Below are 12,173 nucleotides of genomic sequence, written 5' to 3' on the forward strand. Positions count from 1 at the left end.
CACCATTTGGCCCACACGTAAGAAGATGCAATAACATATTACTATATTTACAAAAGATAATAGTTGCAGCCAATTTGCATTATTCATGTATATTCCATGCAGTGATGTAGTAGGGCCCCCACAGATCCGGTGGTGCAGAGGGCCCCACTGCCCCATGTCCAGGTGGTGCGCCACCTCTGCCTTCACTCTGATGCAAGTGTATGGGTGAGTAAATGGTGGGTGAATGGGTATGAATGTGATTGTGTGTGAATATGCTGGGGGGTGCACATGTGGAGAATGCAGTGTGAGTGAATGTGAGAGAAGGTTTATTGATGAGTAACTGGTGGGTGACTGTGTAGGAATGTGTTTATCTGTGTGTGCGCGTGTGTATGGTTGGGGTGGATGCCCATGTGAAGAATGCAGTGTGAATGTTCTGGATGCACGTGTGAGTGATGTGAGAGAAGGTGTATGGGTGAGTCACTGGTGGGTGAATGGGTATGAAATTGATTGTGTGTGAATGCTGTGGATCGGTATGTGTGGGACGAATGCAGTGTGAATGTTCTGGGTGCACATGTGAACGAATGGGAGAGAAGGTGTATGGGTGAGTGACTGGTGGGTGAATGGGTGTGAATTTAATTTTGTGTGAATGTTCTGGGTTGGCATGCATGTGTAGAATGCGGTGCAAATGTTCTGGGTGCGCAGTTAATTGAATGTGCGAGAAGGTGTATTGGTGAGTGACTGGTTGGTGAATGGGTATGAATTTGATTGTGTGTGAATGTTGTAGGTCAATACATGTGTGAAGAATGCAGTGTGAATATTCTGGGTTCTTGTGTGAGTGAATGTGAGAGAAGGCTGTAAAGGTGCGTCCAGGATCACACAATTATTCAGAATAATACTCAATGACCGAGGATTCAGGTGCATGTCGAAGCGCAGCTTTATTCAAACAACAAATCCAAACTGGGACAGCATACAAACATTTCTTTCTTATAGCTCTCACATTTCCAACAATTGCAAGAAAGTTTTGTACCAAAATTACATCATTACTGTCATCACATTACACTATCAGTTCACAAAACCTATTGGGAAGCGGGGTTGGTTAGTGGCTCAAACTACATATAGGATGTATAGGGGTTAACCTATCTGATGGCTCTGCCTGGACCCATCCCACTATTGATACTATTTGTAATAAATTATTATAAGGTCAGCTAATCGGTTGGTCTTATCCATTATAGGTTATGTGGCACAGGGACTTCTCATTGGTTGGCATCTAGCTTAGCAACCTTGCACACTTTGACAAGGCATCAAGATAAGAGCAAGACACAAGTGGCGGGAGAGACCTCTGCAGTCTGCCATAATTTCAATAAAAGAATACTCCTGTTCATCCCAAGGAGATGAGGCCTTCCCTTTCTTTTGTACTTGGCCTTTTGTGCTGTCTGGTGTCTGTGTGTGCGCTGTGAGAATTCTGCAGGCGTCTTATCTTTATTTGGCTCATAATGAATAGCCAGTATTTTTTTAAATATCTAGAGCACGTGTTAGGGCACCCTGTTTGAGAATGGGTTTCCTTCTATTTATTGAGATTTTAGCTCATTATAACCTGCATGTTGTGTTCTTTGTGGCCACTGTGAACAATATTCAATTACTTTCTCTAAAGTCTTTTGGCTTACTTATCTTGTGCACCTGGACATCAATGGTTGTTTGCGTTTTTATTAAAATTAATGAACTTAGGAGCCTTCCACTCCTCGTCTTGGGAACTGTTATCTCGTGCCTGCGTTCTGTTCATCTATTATTCCCTTCCCAGTTTTTGGCCTTGGCTCTGGGCATGAGTTACTGTCTCGGCTCTGCACGGGGGATTCTGAGGTTTTGCTAATTCTGAAACCTGCTGTGGCCTCTGCATTTAAAAAAATGGTTGCACTTCTGTTTTTCTATCTCCATGTTGACCACCTATAGCCATGTCTATTCTTCTTGTACGTCTGCCATAAAATGATGTCCCTTCCCATGTATTCTGCATCTTATCTACCTATAATCCAACTGTGCTAGCAGTGTATTGAGTCCCTTTCTTGGTATCCAGGAAGCTCCAGTCCTTTTATACTGCGTTGCACTATTTATACCACACACTGAGCATTCTACAAACTATTATTAGTCCTTACTTGTGTTGCACAACCTAACTAATCCTTTATGGCAGATTGCATGTTTATTCACTTGGGTTAAGCATATTGTTTCCTAGAGCTTAGTTTAACTCATTTGTCATCGGCCTCAAGGTTCACAGGGTGTCTCAGTTTATAACGTTTCTCGCCCATGCTGTAATGGAGTGGGCCGGGGCAGAAGGTAGTAATGATGTTGTCATCTGCATCATGACAAGGCATATGGGTGAGTGACTGCTGAGTGAATTAGTATGAATGTGATTATGTGTATTTGCAAGGCCTGAGGCGCACTGGAGCATTGTTGACATTTTCTTAAAGTGACATGACATGTTTTATTGGCATTTTAGGGCAAATCCAACTTCGTGAGTGTTATTACATGGCTAGACTGGAATTTTGGTGCAGCCAATCCAGCCAATTCTTACTGTGGCATGACATTTTCTTACTGGGCATCTATGATAAAAAAACAAGCTAAGTGTTATTATGTGGCTACACTTGCCTTTTGGTGCAGCCAGTCTAGCCAATTCCTAAAGTGTCATGACATTTTGTACTGGGCATCTATGTTAAAGCACGCACGCATGGTAAGTGTTATTATGTGGCTGGACTGGCTTTTTGATGCAGCTAGTCTAGCCAATTATTACTAGGGCATGCCATTTTTTTCCAGAGTGTCTATGATAAAGCAAGCATGATCAGTGTTCTTACCTGTCTAGATTGGCCTACGTTGGAGCCAGTTTGGACAGGTTTTCTTATTGTGACACAACAATTTTAATGGCAAAGCCAACAGGAGAATGTTCTTACATGGGGTATTGGCATATATTGGCAGGTCCCGCATGGACATGTTTTCTTATAATATCATTACTGGCATTATGCACAAAGCAGACATGATGTGACAGGGCCAGCATTGTGGCCATGTTAAGAGGGGGGAGGAAGCTTGACCCCAACACCCTTTCCCAGTGCTGGCATGCGGACAGGCCCCCTTCCAGCCCCTCTTTACCTTGGATAGCGGCCCACGAGCCGCAACAGCAGGAGAGCCGAGGGACAATGCCGGAAGGAGGTGGCGGTACTGCAACCTCAGAGAGGACGCCAGACTCCAGATCCAGGGCAACACCAGTGGCTGCTAAAGGATGAACATAAGACTCCAGCTGACAGTGTCAGTTGGAGCCTGCTTGAAGGGGAGCCCACTAAGCCACCATGAATGGCTAGAAGGATTAATGGCCTCCAGGAAGGTCATGATGTGGACAATTCCACTAGCCCACCAGGGAATTGGAAGATAAAAAGCCCTAGAAACAAGGGGTAACAGCCCCTGTAGATGGTTGGACCTTTCACACCAGAAATGTTGCAAGAACACTCAAAAAGGGGGTGGGGCCTACAAGCCTTTTTAAGCTTTTCCTTAGCACTGTGCATGACACACCTCTTGGAGACAGGTAAGCTATTGGTTAAGGTAAGTGGCCAATACTGCACAACTCTGGCTTCTCACTTCATCTCTAAAGCTCAGGACATCCTGTCCACACTCTCCTCCTCTCCCCGTCCTCACTCTCCTCCTCTCCCCACCCTCCCTCTACTCCCTGCTCTTACTCTGGCCCTTCTGCAGCCACCTCTCCTCCCTCCTTCTCTGCCTTCCCCTGTTCTCCGCAGATGAGGCTTCTAGACAGGTCTGATTTATGAAAGTCTCGTCAAAACAGGCTCACCCCTTTTCATCCACAACCATCAAGGACCACATTGACTCCCTGGCTCCTGCCCTAGCTGACTTCTGCAACCACTCCTTCACCACTGGAGTCTTCCCATCCCCCCTGAAGCACTCCCTTGTGCACCCTCTTCTTAAGAAACCCTCTGCCGATACCTCCTGCCCAGCTAACTATCGCCCAATCTCCATCACTCCCTTCATGGGCAAGCTCCTGGAGAAACTGGCAATCACCCAGCTTAATCTCCACTCTGAATCTGTTGGTTGTTCTCATGACCATCAGTCTGGCTTCAGAGCGGCAAGAAGCATGGAAACTTCTCTCCTGAACATCCGTGAAGACCTGCTCTCCAACCTTGATTCTAATACCCCCTGCGTCCCCATCTTGCTTGATCTCTCGTCTGCCTTTGACACTGTCAACCATGCCATCCTGCTCAATTGTTTATCTGTCAACCTAGGTATCACTGGTCAGGCCCTGGTGTGGCTTACTTCTTTCCTCTCTGACCGACCCTCCCAGGTCCAACTTAGGTCCTTCCTCTCCACTATCTTTTTCTCTACCTGTGGTGTCCCCCAGGGGTCTAACCTCTCACCCTGGCTTTTCATCGAATACCTGGCACTTCTTGCCCACCGCATTTCCGCTCTCTGCCCCAACTTTCAGTGCTATGTGGATGACACTCAGATCATTTTCAGGATACCTTCGGCCACCTCCTCTCCGTCCCTCATCTCTGACTGTCTGTCTGCTATCCACGAGTGGTGTGCCTCTAATGACCTATGCCTTAACGCCAGTAAAACTGAGATTCTCCTCATTGGCACACCTACTCCCTCCTTCCCTGTTGCTCTGCGGCCGGCCTCTCTTGGCCCTCTTCCTACTCCCACCTGCAAGTCTAAAAAGCTTGGGGTCATCTTCGACTCCACACTCTCCTTCTCTCCTCACATCTCTGACGTCTCTAAAAAGTCAAACTACCAGCTGCAACTCCTCAAAGGTATTCTTCCTTTCCTCTCCTTCCCCCAGAAGCTCACTGTCTCCAGAGCCCTGGTTCTCTCTAGGCTGGATTACTGCAACAGCCTCTTTCTAAATCTTCCTGCCTTTACTCTCCGCCCTCTGGAACTCATCCAGGACAGGACTGTGAGATTTGTCCTTGGCTTCAAGCCCAGGATCGTATCTTTCCAGGACTGAAATCTCTGCACTGGCTCCCAGTGGCTGCGAGGATTACATTCAAACCCCTATGCATTGTCCACAAGGCCCTCTGGGGCACAGGGCCTCAATACATTCAACTCTCTCTTCCTAAATATCTTCCTTCTCGAGCCCTTCGCTCATCCGCCTCCAACTCCCTCTGGGTCAGTCGCTTCTCCAAGCAACGAGTTGGTGGAAGATCTCTCTCTTCAGCTGGGGCCTCCCTCTGGAACAGCCTCCCTGCCTCCCTTAAACTTGAGGAGAACCATCTCCGGTTCCGGAAGCACCTGAAAACCTTTCTCTATGCTTCTGCTTTTTCTCCTCCTCTCCCCTGCTGACCATCTGGCTGTAACCAGAACTGCGCTGGCTACCTGGACACCCTCTGAACTTGGGCCCAGGTCCCCTCACCAGTCACACACACTTGCAGTGGGGACTGTCTCTGTATCCCTTTAGTCCCCCTAACAGCACTTGACACTTGATGTCAGCACTTACCTTGCACTTGCCACCTGCTGGCCGTTACTGTTACTTATTATACTTACTGTTACTTATTGTTACTATATATTCCCATGTATTGCACTGTCCCTTCCCCCCTTCCCTTGCACTTGCACGATCTGAATGATACCTGGCCTAGTAGGATCATTGTCTGTCCTCCCTTTGTTCCCCCTCACTTACCTCGTTGCGCCTTGAAACACTTGTGTTTAGGCGCGTTATAAATGCCATATCATATCATTATGGGGCATTTAAGTAGGTGCATGTGAATGATTCAGTGTGGGTTAGTGGATTGTGGAAGCTATTGGTGAGAGGGGGTCTGTGGAGTATTTGTGAATGAGTGGAGAGTGTGCATAGTAGAGGTAGAGTACGCGTTGCTGGCTAGTAGTGGTGGCAGAGGTGGTAGTAGTTGTTGTAGTAGTAAAGTGGTGGGGGTAGATGGTGGTAGGTGGTAGCAGTGGGCAGTAGTAAATCTTGGTGAGTGGTAGTCAGAGTAGATAGGGAGTAGATGAGGCAAGAGATAGTAGAGGCAGTAGAGCGGTGGTACTAGTGACAGGGAGTAGGAGAATAGGAGTAGCTAGTGGTAAGAGTAGAGAGATAGAGCGATTATGATGGAATAATAGTACGATGCAAGGAAGTAGAGTGGGAGTAAGGTGGGAAGAGAAGATAACGGAGGAAGGGGCGTAGTTGGAGGTATGAGGGATAGTATAAACAGGAGTAAGAAAATAAGTAAGATAAAAGGGTGGAGGCGGAAAGGCGGATTGAGGGATCAGAGGGACAGTGACGTGGTGGGAGGAGAACATCTGAAGAGACCAGTATAGTGAAGTGCCCGGTACGAATAGGTGTGAGCAAACTGATCGTGACACCGGGTGGAAGAAGGCACTATCCCTAACTCCCTAACACTACTAAGCGGGCTAGGTTAGAAAAAACCTAGGAAATCCCCATGGAGTTTGTCAACTGACATTTTAGGGGAATCACCACTAGATAAAGGTAGCAAAAGACAGCCAAGTGTTACCGTTGGCCAGAACTAACATCCCTGTTAAGGACGCCTGGGCTAGGAGAGCTGGAAAGACTGGGGAAGACGAGATAGACAGGGCCGGCCCAAGCGTCAAATCTCCCAGAGTACCTGGTAGGCCCCAAAGACACGTTAAACAATCTTCAGTCAATATATATGTACGTCATCAATAAATATCTTTGGACTTAGTACCTGAGTTAGCATGGTTCTTTGTGGCTGGCCACCCCGTCATAATGAGTATGTTCTTATATGGGAATACTGTCCTATATTGGTTCAGCCTATATGGAAATGTATGGGCACAGCCAGTGTGAAAATGTTTTTTATACTGGCATATATTGTGGGGCAAGCAATGAAAATGCATTGGGAAATGCTCCTGTGGACTGTTAGTGACTTGCATCTATTGGATTTTTTCATGAGTTAACCTACAGAACCGATTGCAAACTGTCTGGCATTTACCCAATTTTTCACAGAAAGTGTGCTGCAAAATGCAACATTGTAACCCATTATTCACAAAAAGTTCTGAGGGGAGAACCCACCCTACCCCTTTTCGTTGCTTGGGGTTCCCTCGGTATGCTCGGTCAATCTAGCATATTTGTGACGAATATTTATGTGCCTCCAATGAAATAATTCACTGCTGGCTGGTACGTTTAGGTTGCAGGGGGCCAGGCATTTCCTCAGTAGGTGAAAGATTTGAGGTTCAATTACATTTTATTTTTTTACACCTTTCACCTAGTGCAGTGTACGTGTCACCCCGTGGCGGCATGATCATCATGGGTTTTGCGCAATGTGTGGTAGTCCAGGGCGGCCCCATAACCATATTCGTTGAGGAGCTTGGGGGCGGGGCCCCTTAGTACTGCTTGCAGGGGAGGGGGGTTCAACATTTTGTGTTACACCAGTGATTCCATGTGCAGTATTTAGTATGGAAAATATGTTGAAAGATTCCTCACAATGGGCCACTGTCACCACAAAGAGTGACGTTTAAACTGCTTAGTGCAGCCATGATCCTTCACCATCGACTATGTTGGGTAGGGCTGAGGGGAGATGAAGTCCAAAAAAACCTTGAGGGCAGCATAATGAGTTACCAAACATCAGACATCCTGGAACTAAAAACATCCTGGAAATCAAAAGAATCCTGCATATTTCCAACCTAAGCCACCAAATTCAGATTACCTGAAAAGTCGCAAGTATTAAATTGCATGAACGCCTACTAAATTGGAGATTTAAAAGATGTGTGCTTGATAACCTAGTTCAAATTAAAAGAAAACATTCTCTTAAGCAACAGTTATGCACATTTTTCTCATGTCCAGGACTATATTCACAACAGCAGCCTAATATCCCAAACCATACATCCACTAAAAGGGGTCCTTGGGAACTGGTGTTTAAAGCGCTGGTACACCAGCTTATGGCCCACACAATAATCCATGCTGTTTTGCAGATGATTTCGGGAAAGGTGAAGTAGAAGAAATACATCTCCTCATATTAATAAGCCCCAAGATCAAACCTATGGACTTTATGTTTACCTCAAAGCAAAAACCTTTAAATCAATATACTAACCTACGGATGATAACTTGGAGTAATCTTCTCCTTCAATGTCACTTACAGTACCTACTGAAATAATACTGATACTGATGTTCACATTTGATAAAGCATTTCTAGAGCTAACAAAAGAAGCAAAGTGAAATAAGTCCACTCCTTCAAACAGTTTTTGTTCAGCACAGTCCTTCAACATTAATGACACCAATTCAAAGCACATAGCAATATCATTAGAATGCTTTATGAAAACAGCGGTGAGGTCCCAAGATGGATGTTTTGGGCTTCTTCAAACTATGTTGATTTTCAGCAACTAACCTTTTATTTGAAGAACGTATAAAGAACAACACAAACTACAATGAGAGCCATACTTGTATTCATAGGTCACCACAGAAGTCCATCAAATAAAGTAGGCATGCACGTGTGGAAGCTGGTAGAATTTTACTTTAGGTCTGTGGGCATACATGAGCCATGGACACAACACAACTGCAGCCATAATTGTAGCAGGAATGCACCAGGTGCAGCCATGCTAGGGTAGGTACCGCGGAATGAAAAATGATTGGTTTGTAATCACACGAGTGCCCATAAGGCTGGGCAAGCATGGTGTAAGCCCACTGTCCGAGGTGCAGGTACCCCCACACCCACAAAACCCTTAGGAGCATTAAGGTCAAGGTACCAAGGGCAAGGCACCAAGAGCTAGGCACCTCCAGAAACCCACCACATGAAGGGTTGCTGCCATCAGTGTGCAGCAATCATGGAACGATCTCACTGCATATCAGCAGACTGCTAGAGCCCCAGGAAGTGGTGTGCAGTGCAGCAATAAAGATACAAGATCTCAGGCCACCCTGATAAGGGTTCGGTCCACAGGATCAAATTAGAGTGATTACTCCCTATGATTAGCTGAAGAGTAACCCCCAAATGTTGGCCCGGTGGGTGAACTTGCTAAGGTTTATAAAAAAAGAGCAAACCAGGGAAGGTATGGAGTCAGAGTTCAGAGACATGTAGAGATTTAGTTATAGAACAAGGAGGTCAGAAGTGTTGAGAAGGTGTTGCAGCAGAAGGAAGCGAAGGAGATGGCACAGCAGGAGTGGAAAGATGGGCAGAGAAGTAGAAGATGAGTTATCAAGGAGAGGTGGATGGAATAACATCTAGGGAGTCGAGACCAGCAACAGAGAGGAGGTGGAGGAGGGAGGAAGGCAATAAGAGGTGAGAGAGGTGGTAAATATTAAAGGAAGGAGGAGGAACTGAAGGGAGAAGATGTGAATGCAAAGATGAGAGGAGTAGATGATGTACTATCACGAGCAGAAGAAGGTAATGACATATGAAGGACAGGAGGCTGGAAAAAGAAATTTGAGAAGGCGAGGTGCTGAAAATTAATAAAAGACATCAGGCGGGAAAGGAAAGTAAGGAGGAGATGGTGCAAGAAGGCAGAAGAGGAGACCAGGAAGAGGAGTGGTAGGAGAAAGCTCAGAGGGGAGGAGAAGAGGTGCAGAGCGCTGTTAATCATCAGGGCGGAAAGGAAGGGGAAAGGGTTAGTGGACGCTAAGGGGGAAAGAGAGAGATCAGAAGGATGATGTGCCAAAGGCAGAGGGTAAAGACATGGTAGAGAGCTTATAACAAAGGTCCTGGCGTCGGTAAGGGGTTAACAGCACCGGTAAGGATGCCAGTGCCGTTAACCCCTTACCGCCGCATTCCGAGGTCCCTTAGCGCTATTTTCGGGCCCGTTATTAGCTCCTTCCCCATTCCCATTGAGCCCTATGGGGGCTTGAATGGGAATGGGGAATGGTTTTCAGAATGGGGACTTACCGGATCCTCCAAGGTTGGAATGACCGGGTAAGTCCCCATTCTGAGAACCCGGACACGAATTTGGAGGCAGCCATGGCGCTAATAGCGCCATGGCTGCCTCCAAACTCGTAATGACCCCCAGTGACAGGGTCTGGCAACAGCACTTGGGAGACTGACCTTGCTAATGCCTGGCCCTACATCGATTTTGGCTAATATCACCAGATGTTCGACAACCAGGTCCAGCTTTGTGAAACAGAGGCGCGGAAGTATTCTGCAGAGTAGAGCAGCATCCCATTAAGCTCAATAAAAGACAGATATAGTATATAAGAGCCAAGAAAGCAGTGCCTGGACACTTTAATCAGCAAAAAGTGATCCAAGCCACCACCAAAGAAAAGGCAAGATTAACACTCATGCAAAATTACTGATGTCACACCCATTAACAATTATACATGAAAAACAAACACATATTGGGCCTGATTCACAGAGCGTTTTCCACTGGGATTACGCCATTATAAAATGCTTCTGTGAATCAGGCCCATTATGTGTTGAAGCAGTAATGATAACAATTAATGTGAAAAGTGAGGAAATTCCACCTCCATCTTATTTAAAATAGTGTGCAAATGTCATTTATAAATGAAAAAAAGTCTGTCTAACATGACATGTTTCAACCACCAACAGTGCTAAATCAATTCACGCATGTGTCCTTCTTCAGGGACAAAGATAATGTTGGGGAGTACAGTAATGTTGGAAAATACATCCAACGCCCCAAACATGCACAAATGTCATTATAAGCACAACATACAAAGAGAGCGTCCCACACGTAGAAACTTCCCAATGTAGGCCAAACGAGATGCCAGTAGCCATGTTTCCGTGAGCTATAATGCACACGATTTACACATGAACTTAACCATGTGTCATTAATAGATGCAGTCACATTTAACATTAGTCGTGGAAACCTTGAGGCACACTCACAATGATAGCGAATGCTAACAACCTTTTACACTAAGCGAGTACATAGGACATGTAGGCCTCAAGACCCAGTTAGCCATCATTGAAGCATGAAAATTCCTCACTGCCTCAGCAGAAAACATCAGCCAGGCTTTTGCAGAGAGGCGCACACATACCAAGTTACAACTTCCCACAGCATGACTAGATGCCGCACAGTAGTTGGTTAGGCAAGGAGGAGGGGGGTGGGCGAACATCTTCCCAGGCCAGAAGTGCCAGAGTGAGGTCATAAAAAAGCAACAAAGAAAATATCACACCCCAGAGCTAAAGAACAAACATGGTACAGACTTTGTTCAAGACACACCAGCTTAGCCGAATTCCCAAGCCTGTGTTCAAAAGACATATAACAATTTATGATCCTAGGCAGTACATCAAAACGTATCATAATGAAGGTCACAAGCCAGTAAGAACAGAAAAAAGCACAGTAAAGAGTATGCCTGTCCAGACAGAATGAGTAAGGCGCAATACTGCCCTCTGCAGGAAAAGTCCCGCTAAATAAAAGCCCCAAATTCTTAGGAAGTAACTGCACAAACCACAGAATTATACATAGAATTTAATAAATTAGGTATCAGCGACATTTACTGTAACTCACGACTAAACTCCACAGTACACACAATTAGTAAAAAGTCTATTCATGATATTACAAGCTGCCTAAATAAATAGATATATATATATTTATTCATGTTACTTTAAGAGAATTAAGTTCACCAGAAACCAAGCCCCAGCTAATGAGGTCAGAAGTGGGGCAAATGGAATCATGTGAAAGGAAGGAGAAGTAAGTGATGTTTCCAACGAAGAGCTGCAAGGTCGAACTGCTGATGAACAGTTCACAATGATGGGAACGATAAACAGTGCCAACTGATTAGGTCAATGGGAAGGGGATGTAAAAGTTATAATTTCAGTATCACACTGTCATATCTCACATAGGGATTCCATGCATGCTCCTCCTGAAACAGCCAATTAAATGTCATGTTTAGCTGATACAAAATTAAAAGAGTACTATCCAATCAGCACCATGAGAAAGGAGATGATCTCAATGTTAATTACCCAATAAACTGATATTTTGATACGGCCACAAGGTTAGAATAGGCAAATAGAGCTAGGAAATGTATGGATTCACATATAGCGTAAATTACGATGTACAATCAGAGGGTAGTAAAATGTGAAAAACCTTTAACATTTGTTGTCATTTCTCTTCTGTAATCTGCTATAAACCCAGCCCTATTTTGTCATAGCCAGTCAACTGGCACAGCGAGTAGAGCACTCGCTTTGATATCCGTGCAGAGCCTGTTAATGCAGGTTTGAATCCCGGGGGGCCAAACTCAGCCTTTCATCCTTCCGAGGTCGATAAATGAGCACCAAACACCGTGGGTAATAATA

At 45.4% G+C, this 12,173-nt stretch overlaps 1 protein-coding gene across 1 annotated transcript in view; it reads right to left on the minus strand.

Moving 5' to 3' along the window:
* SPMIP2 (sperm microtubule inner protein 2) overlaps positions 1 to 12,173 on the minus strand; it is a 518,362-nt gene that overhangs the window by 78,840 nt on the left and 427,349 nt on the right. The gene's annotated exons all lie outside the window — the stretch shown is intronic.

The sequence above is a fragment of the Ambystoma mexicanum genome, chromosome 6q (assembly GCF_040938575.1).
Source record: "Ambystoma mexicanum isolate Mex_15411 chromosome 6q, UKY_AmexF1_1, whole genome shotgun sequence".
NCBI lineage: Eukaryota > Metazoa > Chordata > Amphibia > Caudata > Ambystomatidae > Ambystoma > Ambystoma mexicanum.